Source organism: Dermacentor andersoni, chromosome 3 (assembly GCF_023375885.2).
Source record: "Dermacentor andersoni chromosome 3, qqDerAnde1_hic_scaffold, whole genome shotgun sequence".
Classification (NCBI taxonomy): domain Eukaryota; kingdom Metazoa; phylum Arthropoda; class Arachnida; order Ixodida; family Ixodidae; genus Dermacentor; species Dermacentor andersoni.
The window spans coordinates 197,676,212-197,696,381 of record NC_092816.1 but is presented as its reverse complement, the minus strand read 5'-3'; the positions used below and the strand labels follow the sequence as shown (position 1 = coordinate 197,696,381).

At 47.3% G+C, this 20,170-nt stretch overlaps 1 long non-coding RNA gene across 1 annotated transcript; it reads right to left on the bottom strand.

Moving 5' to 3' along the window:
• Positions 1-3,308: 3,308 nt before the first annotated feature.
• LOC129382918 (uncharacterized) lies at positions 3,309-18,475 on the bottom strand. The gene is made up of 3 exons (XR_008610901.2): positions 18,265-18,475; positions 8,888-9,148; positions 3,309-3,792 (listed from the first exon to the last, which is right to left on the bottom strand). It is a non-coding gene; the product is annotated as an uncharacterized lncRNA (long non-coding RNA).
• Positions 18,476-20,170: the final 1,695 nt, after the last annotated feature.

Genomic DNA, 20,170 nt, shown 5'->3' with positions numbered 1-20,170 from the left:
TTCGAGCGTGAAAGCAGCCCGCGAAAACACGCAAGGTGCCTCGAGCGGCCAGTCACGCGGCAATTTTGCATTAATTTGCGGGCTTCTTTTACGCTCGAAAAAAACACCTTTATGTGGCACGTATTGAGCAACAGAAAGCTATAGCTGGAGTTTTTCATGTCGCTCTACGATTTTGTCATGGATACTTTGCATCCAATTATAATATTTGAGACGCTGATTAATTAATTCACACGAATTATCTAATTACGCGGAATGAAAGATCGTTTGAGTATCTCCAAGCGACGGCAAACATCATCATCTTGCTTCTGTCCAGCTACGTGGCATTCGCATATGTTTAAACTCTGGCTAAAGTAAGCTGAGACACCCTGTATATGAGACGCGTTTCATTCCGCCAAGCACCAGAAACATTTCAAATAGTTCTTTTTTTTTTTGCCGTGGAATAGCGGCCCAAACTAAGCGCCGCCTATTAATGTCCTTGACACCAAGTTGGCGTCAAGACGGTTCACCGAGGAGTGGAACATAACCATCTGCGCATACCTGCTGACCCAAATTAATATTAATGTGGTTCATTGATGCCTCGCACACACTCAGTTTCACATACGCCGAGACCCAAGTCGGAGTAATCGAGGTTTATTGAAGAGTAGTACACAAGCAGTGACGCATACCCAGTAAGACAAGTTAGCGTGAAACGCGTTAACTGATGAGCGGCACAGACGCAGTGCCCCTACCCGTGACCCGACGATTAGTTTCGAGCCCAGTTTCCTCATCACAGCAGCCGAATGCTCCAACCATTAGACCACGCGGCCAAAAATGGCGGGAAAATGGTTACAAACACAGACAGAGCCGGACAGGATGAGGCACTCTAAGAGTGCTACTTACATTAAAAATAATATGGCAGGGATATTTTTTGAAGGACCCGTACATCTATGACGCAGGGTACACTCGCAAGGCCACATTTCTGCGTCTCATGAACGAGTACATATGGCGCGGCGCGAGCACGCGTTTTGGAGAGAGTGTTCCCTCGTGCGACTTGCCTGTTCGGTGACGCTGTCCTTGACTATGAAGTACACGTCTGGAAGAGTGACGCGCGCCAACGGCACCACCGTGAGCGCCACGACAATCCTCGCTAAGATGGAAACCAGCGTCAGGGCTGCGGACGACGGGCCGCTGCCTCGAAGTCGCCGAGGGCCTCCAGGCCCGTCAGTGGCTCCACCCCCGGGCGTAGGTCGTTCTCGAGGCGCAGGACGGTCAGCTTGGCTGTTCGCGGTGTTTGCGAGAGTCGGGTTCGCGGAACTCATGACGAGTACGCGTCGCGCAGCTCGCCCAAAAAACGTAATCTTATGACGGCGGAGTGTGAAAGTCGGACCCGGAGCTGCCTGCTGAAGTGCGTCATTCCATTTGGCCGTTCCGACGAGCATCTAGTGGCCGCCCACAGCAGCGCCTTGTCTTGTCTTCTCTTGTATTCCAGACAGTGGCGCATACCCTCTATGGGGGATTGGCCAAGAAGCAGGAAGTTTTCCGTATGCTTAGAAGTAAAGCTAAACTAGATTTAAATAGTAGAGCGTGGGACTATAGAAGTGCAATTTAGAAGTGTAATGAAAATATTGTTATGAAGTTTGGCAAAATAAGTTAACGTAAAGAAATGAAATAATAGAAATTATTGATAATTTCAGAAATTCAGCAAGGTACTCCTTTTGTCTCTCTAATAAAATTGTAAACTGCAAGAAAAGCATCCCTGTGGCTGGATCCCAGTGAAGTCACCCCAAAAGAAAGCATCGTTGCCGAGGTTAGCGATAGCCAAAGTTTGATAAAGGAGTATTCTAATAGTTTTCTTTGTCTTTGAAAGCGGTGGCACGAGAGAAAATAATGTTGGATAGTTTCAGGCGCACTGCAAGAAGGACATAGAGGGGGCATAGCGGGACCAGACCTGTGTAAGAAAAATTTAGAGGAGGTATACGAGATCTCAGTTTTGTAAAAGAGACTTCCAATAATCTTGAAGGACAGCAATTATTATTCCTTGAGAACCCAAATCGGTGGAATTCAGAAGGCGGTGTTAGCATGGATATTGGAGAGTTTTGAGATATAGAGAAATTTCTGTACCTAGCCGCGGTACAGAAATATCTGGCAAAACAGATGTGATAGGGCCGTTGGGCGATGCTCGTGTGAGTGAATCAGCCATTTCATTCAAGTGCAACCCACGATTTCCCGGTACCCAAAGGATTTTCATCCATCCACCGCAGGCTAAGTAAGGAGAAGCGGACCAATCGCAGGCGCTGGTAACACCTTACTCTTCCGGTTATCTATTTTCACTGCGCTCGCTCAGTCCCATCGAAACCCTCTCCACTTCAGCGTGCTTCTCGGCTCTTTTTAGCCAATTAGATAAGCAAGACCTCTCAATGTAGGCAATTTTATTCATTTTGAAGGCAAACAAAAGTGACCTCCTATAAACGAGGGGAGCGTTACATTGGATGTTCAGACATCGTTGCGGCTCATCGCCCGATTTTTTTGTGGGTGGTTACGTTAATTTGGAATAAGAAGACTATAATAAGAAGATTCGAATAAAAACAGATTGGAATAGTTTTACGTTATAGCGCCGTTGTTTCAAGCTTTGGTCCGGTAAAATAATGTAGCTTACTTTTACCAATTAGCGAGAGAGAAGGAAAGAGAGAAAAGACATTTCTCAATAATTTGAGCCGGCTGTTACTCGCCCGAGGTGGGCGGCCTCGCACCTCGGGAGCACCTGCTCTACCAGCTCGGACCCGTAAACTTGGCGTTGCTGGTCCTGACGGTCCACGCACGCCTGCTGATTCTATCAGTAATGTTCGGTCGGTGCTCCAATGCTGTTTAGTCGCGGGTTGCGCCCACGCTTCTATACCATGTGGTACAGGGCGTTCCACACGTCGGAAAAGATGCAGTTGTGGTTAGTATTAAAAAAAAAAAAGAAACGTTAACTAGCCTCTACAGATGCCGTCCAAATCCATGACGTCACGGTAAGCTAGTGCGAGAAGTTCTTATTACTGCATTTGTGATTCGTCAGCGGTTACTGGGAGCAAAAAATAAAGGATAATTAAAGCGCCGGAAAAACTGCCCTTCTGTTGATTCTCGCCCCATTTGGTTTCTTCACGTAAACAGATTCATCTTCTGCGAATGCCGCGAGTAGTTTACGTAATTGTCCTTGCACGTTTATCGTTTGTCATTGCTGTAAATGTAGTACATAGTAGTTAGATTTTTGGCTATTGTCTTTTAACTTATTGAAATAAAAATAATCATTCAGTTATGTTGGGGTTCGTTTTTATTGTTCCTTTATTCGTAAACATTTCTCCCCTTTTTTTCTCTGCTTACCAATTGCCAGGGAGTCCATCTCTGCCTTCACTGGAAAGACCCTGAGCATGCTGACAAATCCGCCGTACTGCGGAATGCGACTCGTGTTTGCGAATCGTTACAGCTTTTTATCTCCAAACCAAAACGAAATCTAACTGAGGTTGAGACCCTGGCACCACCCCAAACAGTTTTCCTGTGAATTTAATAGCTTATTTTATGCGGAAGTATTTATTATGCAAAAAAGAAACATTAGAATGAAAAGGCCGGAAAATTTGTACAGAAACACATTTTAGTGCGCTTGACTGAGATAAACATTTGTCTCACTACCAATTTTTACAGCTTCCCCTTTCTTATAAAATTTTTTGTGCAATTTCTCTATGCAGCACATCCTGGCTGACACCACGGGTGGTTGCTGGTAATGTGAATGTTTGTACTGGCTTGTTGGCTTGTTGTGGAGCGTCCTTCAGGAACCTGTAAATGAAACCACAACTAGCTTAAAACACCACAGTACCGTGATGGACAGTGCGGCAAGCTTGCCAGTCAAATTAGCTTTTCTACCTTATATGGTGTCAACTGGCGGTGTTTATGACACTTGCACCAGTGATTGGTAACTATTTTTTTGATGCCGAGATTTTATGCCTCATGCCTCAGGATGCTCAGAAAAGAGCAAATATGATGCCCGGTGAAGCATGCAAGGTAGAGTAGTGTCGACGCGGCTTGACATAATTTTCCTTTAACGCGGCGCATTGATTGATAGCTGAAGTTTTAATCTGCAATTGCTGACTTTATAATAATAGTTAGTGCAGAAACGGTCAAAGACCACTGTCAAAGAAAACGAATATATTATCTGCTGACCATAAAAATAAAGTGGATACATTAGAAACATATTCGGAGCATTCCTCCGCGGTCGTCGATTAATGTATTTGTTGATGGCAGCGCAAATCATCGCCGAGTTGTTCTGGCAGACAACATGACAGCGTGACAACCAAAGCGAGGACGGTTGCGCGACGACTGCGACGGGAGCTCGATGGAACTGACGACGGCACGATTGCGATAGCAGCATGACCAACTCGGAATCGCATTAGCTGAATCACGACAGCGGATTGTTAGCGCTGTGTCCGCGTCGTACTTTTCTCTCTCGTCCCATCTCGTGCGCTAAAACGTAAAAGTGTCAACGAGGGCACAAGGGCGACGGTAGCTTGACGAACACGGCATGGCGATAACGAAACCTGGACCACGTGTCAATGTCTGCACCACGACCATGGCAGGTTGACCAACACGGCATGGCGATAATGAAATCTAGACAACGTGTCAAGAAGGCATGACGGCGATGGCAGCTAGACCAGCACGGCATGGCGATAACAAAATTTGCACAATATGTCAATAACGGCACGACGGTGATGGCAGCTTGACCAACACGGCATGGCGACAACGCAATCTGCACAACCTGTCGATGACGGCACGACGACGATGGCAGCTTGACCAAGACGGAATGGTGATAACGAAATCTGGACAACATGTCACTGACCGCATGACGGCGATGATAGGTTGACCAAAATGGCAGGGTGATAACAAACCCTGGGCAACGTGCCAATTACGGCACGACGATGATGGCAGCTTGACCAGCATTGCATGGCGATAGCGGACTCACGACAGTATGGCAAAGAGGGCGCGAGGAGGGGGTGCGACGAGAACGACATCAAATAGCAGGCATGAAATGTATAAAAAAGTGTCCAATGCAACCCAGGTGGTGCCCGGTGTGCGAATGCAAATGAGTTTTTTAGAACGTTAATACTTAGTTTAGTTTTAATGAAACTCCTAGTTAATTGATAGTTGTCACTAAAACGGCCCGATTATAAGCTTTCGATCAATTTCCCTTGTATTTCAAAGACGGGTGAAACAGGAATAAGCTTTCCTGACAACCCCAAATCAGTGTTGTTCTTTTTGCCTTCTACCACTCAGTATCAGTTTCGTTGCTTATGCTGTTCAGTTTTTGTTTGTTGCGGTTAACAATCACTGGCAGCTTATTTTTGTTTTGCTAAAATTGAAGCTTCTGTGCAATGAGCCATTTGCTGTTTTGCCAGAGTACTTTCAACACTCAGTTGGGCTTTGTAATACAGCGGGCTCCAACACGCTCCATGCTCTTTTAGATAGCTTCCGAAATGTGCTATCTGAATAGCCATTCTCACCTAGCATGAGTATCCTGCAGTGTCACGCTCCTAGAGGGCTCCATGTTTGCTTAAATATTGATGAAGCTCCACAAAGCTCATAAAAGATTCATTTTACGGTTTCCGATTATTTAGCGCTTCAACAACATTAGGAATGGGACCATAAACACTTTTCGCTCCTTTCAATATTTAAACCCCCGTTTCTTCACCCACTACAAATTTAACTCTTATGCTTGAAGGCTACAAGGTATACCAGAGCCTAAGGTAGTGGGTGCGCTACTTTCCAACCCGTCCTGGTCCCCACTAAGCAAATAATTTTTGTCCTGTCACGAACTTCTCTAGGCAAACAGTGGCCAGAAGCACAGCTCAAGAAACCCATAACCGCGAAATCTGTAAATGTAATTGTGGAATTAAGGTACTCGTAGATACAATATATTGCAAAAAAGTTAGAAATCAAGGATCTACGTAACGCTTAACCCAGGTCTAGTTCAACGATTTCTGCCGGAAACATAACGCTTTGCAACAATCTCAGACGGGGAGAAAAATAAACACCAGGACTAATCTAACAAATCTGAGCGCCAACCACTCTAATAATGTAACGTCTCAATTTGATGTCACAGAAAAGCGTGGTTTTTCCTGATATTTCCTAACTTTCCGTGCGTCGAATCATGCTGAGGTTGCGTCTCTGTGTCCCTTTGAGGACGTTGCCTAAAGCATAAAACTTCTACTGGGTAGCACGAAAATCAGCTTCAAATATTTCGTTGCGATAGTTAAAACCGTTCTGAATGTGAAATAAGTTAGAAAAGCCAGGTGTTGCCTCCAACGTCTTGCTTAGTTGAAAGTTCATGAAAAAGCCTTTGGTATGTTGCCAGAAGCTGCACTGTGTACGTTTACTCTGTTGTTTACCTACCTCGCGTCACTAAAATACACCATTTATAAATTTATCGCTTCAATGACAGAATCAGGAAAAGAAAAGGTTAGGTTGCGAACCTTCTGCATCTTTAGTGTCTTTCTTGCCGCTAGCTGCTTTTGTGTTGCGCGTTCCGCCTTTCCCGCGTGAATGATCGAGTTGTTCGTGCGTTTCAGTCCGGAGATGTGAAGGTAGGTGATCGGTGTAATGGTCTGTTTCCCTCACAAGGCGAGTGTGTGCACTTAGAATATGAGAGCATGGGTTCTCTTTAGAATTTCCATCGGTTCTTGCAGTGTTCGACACTGTGACATTTTACGCTACAAAAAGAGAAACTGAAGCGTAAACCTCCAGTTTTATAAATGCGTGCTCCGACCCCGGCAGAGTTACGCTAGTCTGACGTAATTGGCCTCGATGTATTTTCTCGTATATCTGTGCCACTGTGGTGAGGTAGCTCTCGTAACTTGCTACGTACAGTTCCTGGCTCTTTTAGGATACATTGTAGTCCACGTATTGCAGGTAAACAAAATTAACTGCGGCCTAAGACGCCGCCAAAACACATCAAGTCACTGCGAGCTGGAGCATGCAAACTACAAGGCTGTTTCATCACCCATCTATCGTTCTTGCGTATGCGGCCTGTCAACCGGCGTTTCAAAGTAGAAACGGCGTTCTTGGTATTTTACTAAAGTAAATTGCTTACACAGAGTTACAGTAATTGCCTTGTATAGTTTGCTATTTAGTGTCGCTTTAAATATTTATTTATTTATTTGATACTGTCAACCCCGTTCTTGGGGTCATTACAGGGAGGGTGATGTGTCAAGAATACATGATACATAATTTTCTTTCTCTGCAACCTACAAATTCACTGGCGCTTTTGGTAGTTAACAGCAACAACGAGCAAAAAAAGGAGGAAAGAAGACTAGTTATACAAAGAAAAGTAAACAAAAATGCTCGTAGTAAAAATTCAGTATACATCCTCTCAAAAGAAAGTATCTAACGCATCTTCAAATTCGGCAGAGACCTCGTTGCTCACAACTGCATTAGGCAATCTGTTCCACATTTCAATCGTGTCAGGAAAAAAGGAGAAGTCTAAACTAAACTATAGTCCTTGAGGTGCTGCACGTCGCAATTGGTTTTGCCATGAGCAGGCTTCGTGCCAGACAAGTTCACAACAATATTCTCAGTCCTTGTGGAAGAGGTAGTGAAAAGTGCGTGCAGGAGGTGAAGCACCTGCTCCGCAAGACACTGGCACAACTGAACCGCGCTGAACTAGGGACGAAGTGCCGGGCGAATCGAATGCACTGCGAGGAACCTAGAGGCTCGTCATGCCGACGAGGGTGGCAATGGGCGGGATTATCGTTGAGGTGTTTTGCAGGCACAAAGGGAAGAAACCGGATGCGATTCTTGCACAGAGCAGCAAAGTTGTCGGTAAAGACACCTTGACCCGAAGCTTCCCGCAGGGACAGCAGATCCAGGGTCGGTATTCTCGGGCGATCACTCTCGGGGATACGATCAGTATTGCGAAATTTTACTTGGTTCAGCCCCGTATGTGTCTATGCCCCACACGTCTGCTGTCGAATCGCGCGAAACGTAGCGAAATGGATCGTATCTGTGAAAGTGATCGCACGAAAATACTACGCCATATCACAGCCTAGCGATCAGTGGACACAGAATGAAAGGGACGCGACGCACATTCCTCATGAGGCCTCTGGGCACGCAATAACAAAAAGCGCTTACGCTAGAATTGTTGGCAAGAGAAAATTTCAGCCAGTCCGTATGCTGGATCGCGAAGGTTGCCAGCCGATAGCGAAGAGGATTTATGAAAGGAAACCTTAGTGACTTCGGCCTCAGGGCCCGTATTATTATAGAGCTCTTACGCTGGAATTGTTTGTAACAGAAAATTTCAGCTAATTATGATGCTGGGCATATCATTAGCTAATGCGGCCGGCCAATGGCAAAGTGCTGTTACGAGCGAGGGGCCGAATACGCATAGCTTTCGTTCCTAAGCGCTCTAGCCATTGGCCGGCTGCTTTTGCTAATAATACGTCTAGCCGGACGATTGGCTGTAATTAGCTCTTATGGATGATTCTAGAGTAAGCGCTTCTTGTGAGCATGGGCCAAGTTTGGCAAACTTGGTATGTAACCATCACACGAGAGCTGAAGCATTCGTAGAAATGAACTGCAGCAGAACTCACAGTTGGGCGAGTTGGTACGAATTCGTAGTAAAATATTTAGCGCGCACAATTGACAAGGACACAGTGAAGGGGGACACACAAGTGCTCGTGCGTCCCCCTTCACTGTGTCCTTGTCGATTGTGCGCGCAAAATATTTTACTATGAAGCATTCGTGCTAGTCGTTTTCAATGTACTTTCGCTTTCTTGGCGTAGTTATCCGCAGGAGTGGGTGACGTTTTGGTAATGAATTCAAAGGGAAACGTCGTAGAGCACACTGTCGGGTGCAAGGTGCCTATAACTTCTGCAATGGCGCGCACCGGCTATTCCTGGGCACCTCATTGGCCGACAGCTGGTGCAGCTTGTGGCTCCGGCACGCTGCGACGCTCCTCAGTGGCGGCCAGCGCACGCCTTCTTCGCATCTCGTCCAAGAGGCGCATCATAACGTACTCGCTTCTGATGCTCGAGTACGCCATCCAGTGCATGACACAGAAGAGGATGAAAAAGTAGAGCAACATTTCCCAGCGGTTAGCGATGACCTTGCAGACCACGTAGCCACATTTTAGCGGACGTTCGTAGACCTGCGAAATGCCGATGGCGCCCTTCAAGTGACAACGAGACCGACACCTTGCTCGCATAATTATAATCCTTCTCTTGAAACTGCAAAGAATTTTATCAGGAGGCAGATACTAAAAGTAGTGAATGCGTGACACAGGTCTCTCATAACGCACGGTGGCCGAAGTAGAGCGCGTATATAGAATATAGACTATAATGTTCTTGCAGCAAAAACAACACGCGTAATGAAAAAGAAGTACGTGTTCTTTTTTAATTTATAACTCGAATTTATCGCTCATAGCAGTATTAGTGATAAAGTCATGCTCAAGGAGGTACAATTAGTATGAATTGCTGGAAAGGTACACGCACGCACACACACAAATATAGAAGCTAAAATACGCGAAAATATAGTTTATGCGCAGGCACTACGTTATTAGGCCAGCCTAAGCAATGTTGCAGGCGAAGGCCGAAACATGGCTTCTTCATTCTTTCGCTTTCATCGTACTGTGCAGATGGCTAAATATGTCACTGCTAGCAATTAACTGGGTGTAGCCATTTTGCGGCCTGCATATCGACTCATATACTTGTTTATCATTATCGGGTGACGGCGTTTCACCGTCTCACAAATGTTGTCGCTCAGTGCAGGACTTGCCAGGCATGCGTCTGAAGTTTCTCGAATGGTATCGATGATTCTATCCGTTGTCTGTTGTCACCAGAACTTGAGTAATCTCATTGCATGTATGCGCGACGGGAATCGTTTAGTACTTTATGGAAGACACGCGCGTATCGGCGGTTACTCCGGAACCATAGAGAAAGACATCGAACAAGAGCGGACACTCCCATAGAGCCCAGCGGCCAAATTGACTGTAGCGCAACAATCGCATTGGATTAGCTCCTTCAGGTTTCGATTTTGGGTGCGCGCGTTTTCAACACTAGTTGGCATGCGCTACTCGGCCTTCTGCTGCTCATTCACGAGCGGTATTAGTCCGGAAACGTTTATTTAATTGAAATGATTGCGAACGATCTTTACAAGCCTCCATAGAATCTGTGCCGCGTGCAATTTCATGAAGTAGACGCAAGACGCCTTGTAAATGTGAAAATATTTATTTCGCTCTTTATGAATGCTCGTTCCGGGATCTTTGTGCGCTCATCCAACGTTGTGGCACCAGGCAAGCAGCAGTAGTTCCCGTACCATGCTCCTCCGGACGGCATCAGCTTAAAGGAGTAAATTACAAGCGTTTGTCATTTTGGTGTTTAGTCCTATAATAATACTGCGTGTAGAAGGGAAACGTGCAAAAGTGGGGAATAGGCGACATTACAAACAAAACCAATTCGCTTTTACATACATGGTGTCGAAAATACACGACTCATTCCAAGCAGTACTACAAATTATTAAGAAAACATCTTATTTCGAAGCATTCCCCGATTCTTGGGCAATACTTTTTACACTTAAAAGCACGAATTCACGGTCAACTGCGCGTTTCCAAAACAACTTGTCCTCAGCCGACGTGATAGTACGTTACATACACAGAGTGTGGCCACAACACAGGCTCTATGCCAGACCATGCTAGGGACTCGCAGAATGCCTTCTACTCGTATACTCAAGAGGAACGCGTGGATGAAAAGCCTGTTTTCAGTCTTTTAGAAGAAAGAATTTTAGAGCTTTTGGTTTTTGAGCTCCTCAGCCTTATCTTTTGCGCGTTCTGCCGGCGCAAGCAAGACACTCCTTTGTTATCACTCCTGGAAATCGCTCGTCGCGTCTTCGACAAGCATGAGTAGCGAAAGGAGGCTCATGTTGCGGGGCCATAGAAAGCGTCACAAACATGTCTCACTAAGATTCAGTACACGCCAAACCAACTGCCGACTTGTTTTTTTTTGCTCACTGCTTCACAACCCCAGGTGCGACGAGCGTGCCTTAAAGGTATCCCAAAATGTTACGAAATTAATTACAATCATTTTGGGGTCACAGAATGCGTCACGAACTTGACCCAGTAATATTTAGTACACGCGAAAGTAACCGCGGCACACAGCCCAGCTGCCTTTTGCTGACTGCTTCACAATGCCGGGCGCGGCCACTGTGCATAAATAGTACCCCAAAAATAACAAAACCAGTTACAAAAATCTTGTGGGACAGAAAAAGCGCGAAAACTATTTCCGGTGAGATTCATGGCACACGAAACTGCGTCACACGGCCGACGTGCTTTTCGCTGACTGCGTCACAAAGCCGTTTGCGGCGAGCGTGCCTAAAACTACCGAAATAAGTTTTAATAATGTTGGGGCTCATAGAAAGCGTCGCAAGCATCTCCCAGTACGAGTAATTGACTCAAATACGCCAGGATGATCGAGCTGTTTTTTCGCTAACTGCGTCGCAGGTCTCGGTTCCGGGCGTTAGCCATCCGCGAGGGCCTACACGCAAGCCAACCACTGACGATCCTCACGGATGCCCAGCAGGCCTGCCGCAACTTCCTACAGCGAAGAATTGGAAGACCTGCTGCACAAGTCCTAGCCCAAATACTCAAGGAGGACCCTGAGTATTTCACCACCCAAACCATCACCTGCAAACCGGGCTACACTGGTATCAAGGGCAACCTGTTGGCCGACAGAGCAGCTCGAGGATTCGTACATAACCGAGCACTCATCACGCCAGCTGCAGAAGACCCGGACGCTGTCGACCTCGAGTATTCAGCCATCGTGAACTACCACAGAGGGCGTCGCTTGCGACAGCCACCACCACGTCGAAATCTAAAGACAGAGGATGCCGCTGCCTGGCGTAGGCTCCAGACAAGCACTTACACGAACCTACACATATTACATCGGATACACTCCACAGCCTATAGGGGCGAATGCCCGTGGTGTTTAGAGGCCACACCAACCCTATACCACATTACTTGGGAGTGCACACTACACAACATAGAACACCCCGACACCAACACCACGAAGGAGCTATGGGAGGCACTGCTGTCCAGCTCGGTCCTCGACGACCAGCTCAAGCTGATAAAGAGAGCTGAGAAGATGGCAAGAGCCAGCGGAGCCCTGGACTAGGGGCCCCCAGCATTAGCGGTTTTCTGATGATTCTTTTAATAAAATTTATCTATCTATCTATCTATGTAAGAAAAGCCCAAATTTCTTGAAATGCGTTACAGACTGTCAAACAAAATTTCTCACCTTGCCGAAGTCCAATAATGCAGTGGTTCCATGTCGAAGTGCAGAAGGAACGCAAAAATTTGCCGGAAGCCCAACAAACACGCTACATCCAAAATAGACGAGTCGCCGAACAGGTGAACTTCACCTGCGCAACCGGCCTCGCTGGCTTCGGTGGCCTGTCTGGCACATGACGCATGAATCTGTCGCGCCTGGCGTGCCGTTAGCATGTTGCTAGGTAACGCAAGAAAAATAAGTCGCAAAGTATGCGTGAATTTTTACGTAAAGCTCTTTAGATTTAGAGGAAAAGAACAAATCAATAAGACGTTGTCTGTGAGTTCATTCCACATTCTTTTTTTTTCGATGCTCGCGTCAACTAACGTAGCGGATTAACACTAGCCGTGATGTATTTCCTGTTGCCGGTTTTCGGCGAGTGTCCCCTCTTGGTGAATTTCTTTCTCTGCGCGGGAACCTTCGATGACTCATGTGTAAAACCAGACGCTGCCGACACGCTTGACCCGCTGAACAGATTTCCACAATCACCGACTGTGTTCGCCGCTGTCGTTGTGCTTTGAGTGTAACTCACTTTGAGTGGGCGAACTTGTGCCCACAAAAGTGAGTTACGCTCAACGAAAGTAATAGAAAGTAATTTTTGCCCTGCATATTCCAGTCGGCGTTATTAGGTATCCTCCAGCTGTCCCAATTTGAGCGCCATCCCATGCAGTCTTAACTTTCTTCCACTGGGTTGCAATCGGTGGGTTCACTCATCACGGAGTAGTCGGCTCCTGTTTCCACTATGGCTGACTGCGTGGCCGTCGAGAAGAACGTCGAGGTCGATGGTTTTTTGTCTTTCGTTGCAGTCAGGTCTTGGCGTCGGGTCACGGCTGCTTCGCGTTGACGTGTGGCTGGTACGTCCCGTCGTAAGGTCTTTGGTCGGTGCATTCTTTGGTTCCAGGCTTTGTCGGGATGTCGGCGTGTCGTTGTTATGTCACCAAGATAGTGTCTTCAGCGTCTTCGTTGGCGGCAGAGAAAGAAGCGACGGAGGTGCGGAGAAACCGCACCTCCATCAGTTGCTGCGTTTTGTTTTCGCGATATGGGCTGACGGACCGGCCCCGGGCTGGGCCAGTGTTTGATCGGCGCTGCGGTGACAGGTAGCTGCCTGGGGACGGTGAAAGAACCTTCGTCGAGGACTGCACTGAGTGGCGGCGAGGTAGTCGGCATTATCACGTGGTCGTTCACCGTTCTGTGGGCACGATGCATTGAAGGCGAAACCTCGTGGTCCAATTTCGCCGTATGGGCACGGCAGTAGACGTCGCCCGCTTCTCCGCAGTGATAGCACAGCGGACGATGGTAGGACGCGCGTCAAGCGTCGGTCTTCCTTTCAACGCTATGCTGGGCGACAGTCGGGCGTGCTAGTAGCGGCGGCAGTGGACGACGGAATTGTGTTGCTGCGGAACCGTGGCGCGGAGGTGGACCATGGCGGCGGGTGTCATCGCCTCTGGCTGGGGTTGCGGCGACGGAGGCTGCACCTGAGCAACCCCAAGTGATCGCTGTAGTTCTTCCTTGACCATGTCAGCGACCGAGACCAACTGGAGTTGCGATGAGGGCATGATTTTGCGCAGTTCTTCGTGCACAATGGCCCTGATGGTCTCTTGGAGGCTGCCGGAGCCCACAGCTTGGATGGCGCCCGGAGCACTTCGCGGTTATATTACCTGGTGCGCATTCTCAGAGTTTTTGCAATAGTCGATGCATCTGTCGAAAACTCAGCTACGGTCTTCAGCGGGTTCTGGATCGGTGCAGTGAAAAGTTCTTGCTTGACACCCCACATTGGAAAGCGGACTTTTTTCTCCTCGGACATTTCCAGGTAGGCGTGCTGCCGGAAAAGACGGACCATCTCCTCCGTGAATATCGAGATGGTCATTGGGCAGCTGCATTCGAGTTTCTAGTAGAGCCTGGGCTCGCTCTTTGCGCACGAAGCTTTTTAATGTCTGCAAGAAGCCGCTTCGGAACAGGTCCCACGTCGTTAATGCGGCGTCTCGATTCTCGAACCACCTCCTGGCGGCATCTCAAAGCAAAAAAGACATGGCGGTGCTTGTCATCGCTATTACAGCTGTTAAATGTAGCGACCCTCTCATACGTCTCCAGCCAGGTTTCCGCGTACTCATATGTTGAACCGCGGAACTTCGGTGGCTTTCTGGGCTGCTGCAGCACGTTGGGCGCTGGCGATACTGGGGTTGCCATGTAGCAGCTGTCTTGGCCTTGACATTCCAAAACGTTTTTTTTTGTGTCGCGTCATTACTTTTCGCAAAGTTAGGCATCTGCCCCCATGTTGATTCTTGGTGGCTATAGGTCGTACTACAACGTGGCGAATGAAAATCTTTGTGAATTCGGGCACTGAAGCCAAAGTCACGAAGCTCTTCATTGGTAAGTGCTGTTTGTCATTTGCTGGTCGCCTTTACTAATAATATGCACAACACCAGGATTCGCTAAAAGTTTCTTTTACGAACAACGTTAGTGTAAGAGCTTTTCGTGAATACGGGCTGGCTGTGGGGCTGAATTCACAAAGATGTCGTTTGTAAGTGCTTTTTGCACTTGGCCGGCAGCCTTAGGTAAAAATACGGGAAGCATCCAGATTGGCTACTGCATGGTCTTACGGTGAATTCTATCCTAAAAGATTTTTGCGAATAGTGCCTCTGACCCTACTGCCTGCATTCACTTCCGGTATGATTGCTATGACGCACAAGAATGTTTGACAGCACATGCATTTCTTAAAGCTTCTTCCTACTGGCTCACAACAAAATCAAGGTTTCTTAATTGGACCTTGGTTCTGGCCACCGCAAATTTAGAAAATATTTGCATTGCTGTGACGTGAGCAAACGGGCTTTATTGTAGGGAAGCAAGAATAAGCCTATTGATCAATTAAAACGACAGAAAGCTGAACTAGTTGGTAAGAATTTATTATGCAAAAAAGAGGTGAGGCGTGCAGACAGGACCCAAACGTAGAGAAGTGGACAACACGAACGCCATTCGTGTGGTCCACTTCTCTACTTTTGTGTCCTGTCCGCACGCCTCACCTCTTTTTTGCATAATGGTCAATTAAGAAGTTCACCCGACTTAAGTACGGCAGCATTAATCCTTCGCAAGCCGCTCGTTGGCGGCACTGCACCCGTTCTAAACTGTAATCAAAGGCACGCACCTTCACAAGGCAGGTCTGCACCTTTCAAACGTCACAAGCGACCTGCCATGTTTGCCGTAGCCCGCCACAGCGCGATTCCCTCCTCTCCCCTGGCGGTCCGCAAACTGCGAGTGCCGAAGCGTGACGTCACGCATCTCCTGTGTTCGTATTGGCTTCTAAAGTGTGATGTTTCAACACCCCTTTTCTCATTCACGCACCCTCTTTCACCTTCTTTCGTTCGTTGGTTTCTCCTCTCCCACACCACGAGGTAACCGACGGTCTCCGCCGGGTTTTTGCTCGCACTAGCGTTTCAATGCTGAAGCAATAAAGCTGCAGTTTATTGGATGCACTTGAGCCCTAAACAAAATAAAAAGTTAATAAAGTGTGGCGACGACAGCAGCAAGCCCGGTCGGCAGTCGTCAAGAAGAACGCCGAAGAACGCCACTCGTATCGTTACGCGTTTCTAAAGGCAGCACTGAAGACGTGAGCTCGCCTAGAAACTCATACTGTTTATACGACGGACCCGTCTTTCTGGAAGCAATACGTTGAACATTCGTGCCTCATGTGACACCGCAAGTGTGTACTTGCGTGAAAATAGAGGTGTCTTAAGAAGGTCGCACAATGAAAGAGAATGATCGAGATAGGAATGACATTTGCGGGGAAATTTACATACATCTTTATCTTCAATGGAAGTATTGGACTTGACAAGTTCGTATTAGATTTCCCCTAATAATAATTACGGTAGTGCAAGGGCGTTTGCTACAGTGACTGTAATCACCTTTTCAGGAGAAACGTCGCTCCGCTGTGAGCTATTCAGAACCGCTTGTGAAGGTTTGCGTTTTACTAATTTGTGACGTGCTGACTTAAAGAGGCACCTGTACAGCATTGCCTCTATTTAAAAGCATTAACGATATAATTTTATTCCACTTACACTTGCTAGTTTTTTTTTTACCTTCATAAACGAAGAAATACGCACATTCGGTAGTCGATTTGATATTCAATTAGGACCAACATTTTTGGAAGGTTTATTCTATTAGATGCTAAAATGGTGCTATTCCGAGACTAGTACCATGGCTTTTCAATAGCAATGCCGCGAAATACATCCATGGTTGCAAAAACAAAGAAACCTGCCGTGGTAGCCCGCTGGGGGCATGTCGAGCTGAAGGGCGCAGATTCAATTCATGCCACGGCGATCGCATTTCAGTGTGGGCGATACGCAAAGAACACCCATGTACTTGGATTTAGGGGCACATTAACGAATCCGAGGCGGACAGAATTACTCCGGAGTCTCAGACTACGGCACACCTCATAATCAGACTGTGGAGCAAGGACGCGCGACTCATGAAAGGCCAAGTGCCCGAGGCGTTGTCCGACAGTGAAAATTTAGTTTTTTCTCCACCGCTAGCCGCGTTTACACGAATGGGACAATAGATTATGGCATTATTTAGCGCATCGCGGTAATACTATACGACAGCGTTTATATATCGCGCATGCGCCTTCATCAGGAACAAGCGGAAGCATGTTTCAGGTGATAGCGTTTCGTCTTTGATTGGGTGAAAGCCACACGCCTGCTACAGTATGTTTTACATTTCTTCTTAGATGCAATACGCCAGCGTTTACATGCACCTCATCTAACGTGTCCCTGCGCATTAATGCGAGTGGTTTTCCTAGCACGCGGCTTATATGCAAGCGATGCGCTAGAAATGTAATGCGACGCGCCATTGTCGCATTCGTGTAAGCGCGGCTACTGTGAGCCCAGTCTACCAAGCCAAACTTGCGGTTTCGATTCGCCACGGACGGTGCCCGGTTACATTTTTACGATTGCTAGTAGGTACAGCGGAGTCTGGCGTTTCTCGTGGCGCTCGACGTTTCTGCGCAGGCATGAGTAAGAGCGGGAGTGAGAGAGAAAATCTCGAGGCCTTTGCTCCTTCAATATGTGACTCTGCCTAGGCACTACGGAGGAGGTTTCTTAGCGCGTGTTGTATGTGTTCGTCCCCTAGACAGGCCGGCAGTGCGGAGTGCGGTCGAGTTTGCTTACGGTTTGCCGCTGGCTGCCCGCGTTGTGAGGAAGTGGGCACGGACGTCTCATTTGGTGATCGCTGTGTCTGATGGGTCAAGGTTCTGACTGGTGTTTTATAAGTCGCGGGTAGCTTTTTTCGTCGCGACGATAGCTCGGAACCGGCAAACAGGGGTCTAAGGAGAGCATCTGAGGTTATAATAAAGCTGGCGGCGTAGGATCTCCAGGCCACTAAGGGGTAGCGGAGGGAAAAAACCTGGAAGCAGGGCGGCTTGTGAGTTGGGGCCGTAAAGGCCGAAGCGGGCTGGGTGTGTTCGCATAAAAAATTGGCTGTCCGCAATAGCGGACAGCCGTTCTCATACACCCCTGGCACGCGCAGGCCTCGGCGAGCCCCAACCCAACGGAGCAGTCCGGGTTCTAACTTTGGTGTCCCCGTTGCCGCTTTGGTTTCCTGGAGGCGCCGCCAATAACGTGAAATAATGACACGTTGTTTCAATTACAAAAAAATATGGTTGAATAAATATAATTACGTCCAGCTGCCAACTTGTGACGCTAAGTTCAGCACTACCGCACCCCGCAACTTGTGCCGGCGCGCCTAAGGACAAACGCATACAACACGCTCTAAGAAACTCCTCCGTAGTGCCTAGGCAGAGTCGTATATTCAAGGAGCAAAAGTACCCACATTTCCTCTCTCGCACCCGCTCTTACTCACGCATGCGCGAAACGTCCGGCGTCTCCGCAAGTGCCACACCCCGCTGTACCTACTAGCAAATGTAAATTGCCCGGTTCCTGCCCGTGAACCCACCTACCTTAAACGCGTCGCTCGCCATGGTGAGGGAGAGTAGATGACTCTCGGTGCAGCACCATTGCGGCGCCAGCTGCTTCGTCGCGTTGGCTAATATGACACAGTCACGCAGGTACTGGAGCGGTCCCGTCTGGTTCAGTTTCAGCAGCGTCATGCTGACGTACGTGCCCCGTAGCACGCTGTACTGTTGCTCCGACAGTTCGCAGCAGCCATCCATCAGCTGGTGACGTGGTGGGGACAGGAGCGAGCGAAAATGTCATTGTCGAATAAACACTATTTGTCGTGCTTATCACGAAACTTCAATGCAAGTGACGATATGGCATAGACATTATCTTTTCTTTTTAATTTTCCTTCCAAACTTCTGTACAAGAACATATATATAATTGTTAAGAGCCTTAATTTAGTGCCTGCAAACCCAAATAAAAACATACAGCGCATGCCTGCAAGCAGGCAATTCTCCTTGAATCATCAGACGGATTATGGCGATACCTCTGGCCAGATGTCTCGTTTGGAGGAACTACTCAACTGTGTTCTTTCGCTTTTTTACCATAGGTATCCTAATAATGCAACATGATCATCATGACTTATCACAAAAACTTTGTATTTCGCGACCACAACTAATTAAGCTGTAGTTTACACGATGCGAAAAATATAAGAGAGCCTAGAGGGGCGTCCAAACACAGCCTGGAATATAGGCATACACTTTGCTTGCAATGCAGTCGCAGAAGTGACCAAGTCTGCATGGTTCGGCAGCTGCCAGGTGCATCTCAAGCAGCGATATCGAGCTTCTGGAAGTCAGCGCAACATTCGTTGAACATCGGTGCAGTACGTCGCAGCTCGAAAATAGACGAGCCAAAATACGACTGGGAAACCCTTTGGTGGCCCGTCGGCAAAACACATGAAGGCAATTCCATTGGTGAACTGCTTACTTCAATGTATATAACGCCTTGTATATCGTGACACTTAAGACAGCTGTTAAATCCCATTTGTTTTGGACACGGCAACACTCATGCCGTTTTGGGACTTGCAGTACGCTTGGTGCCATATTCTCGTGGAACAGGTGTCAGCTCGTCATAAAGTGTCTGTGGTAGAACGCCTGAAAACAGCGCTTTTTGCAGGACCACGTTTGGTGCGCTTGGGCTGTCGGAAGCGTTCAATAAAAGCGCTTAACCTTCATTACAGCAGCCAGACCGTCCAAAGGTAGGACGAGTTAGGACAGTTGTTTTCAGATTTGTGAAAGATCAGAGTCTAAAGAGCGGTGCACAAAAATATTACGTATGTCAACTCTACGATGTAATGCTGTGTCATTCAAGGACTGACTTGATAAAGTGTTCAATATGTAATTGCGAGAAAAGCGCCATGAAGCTGATGCAGAAAACTTTAACTGGACCTAGTGGCAGCTGCTAATCTCATGTGCGGGCAGCAGGTTTGTGAAGATATATCTTTGTAATAGTTAGCTCTGCTTAAGGAAGGTATTTTAACATTTTGCAAACGAGCGGGCTAATGTCCTTTTAACTTGAAAGACATGAGGCCATCGCAGAACGTTATATATTATTATAAAACGTTTTATTTTACATGGCATTTCTATTTCTTATTTTGGAATTATCTGGGTCCCAATAACGTAAATCTATTCCAATATGTTTCTATTACAATTTCCTGACGTCAAATTTACGTAACCGCCGACGCAAGCATTGGGCGGTGACCCGCAGCGTTGTTTGAACCGTCCAGTCAAACGCTCCCCTCATTTATAAGAGGTCACTTTTGTTTACTTTCGAAAGGAATAGCACTGTATGTCTTGACAGGTTTTTCTTATCTAACTGGCCTAGAAGAGGCGAGTAGCACACAGAAGTGGAGAGGCTTTCATTTGGGGCCGAGTGAGCGCCGTGAAAAAAGATAACTGGTTGAGGAGG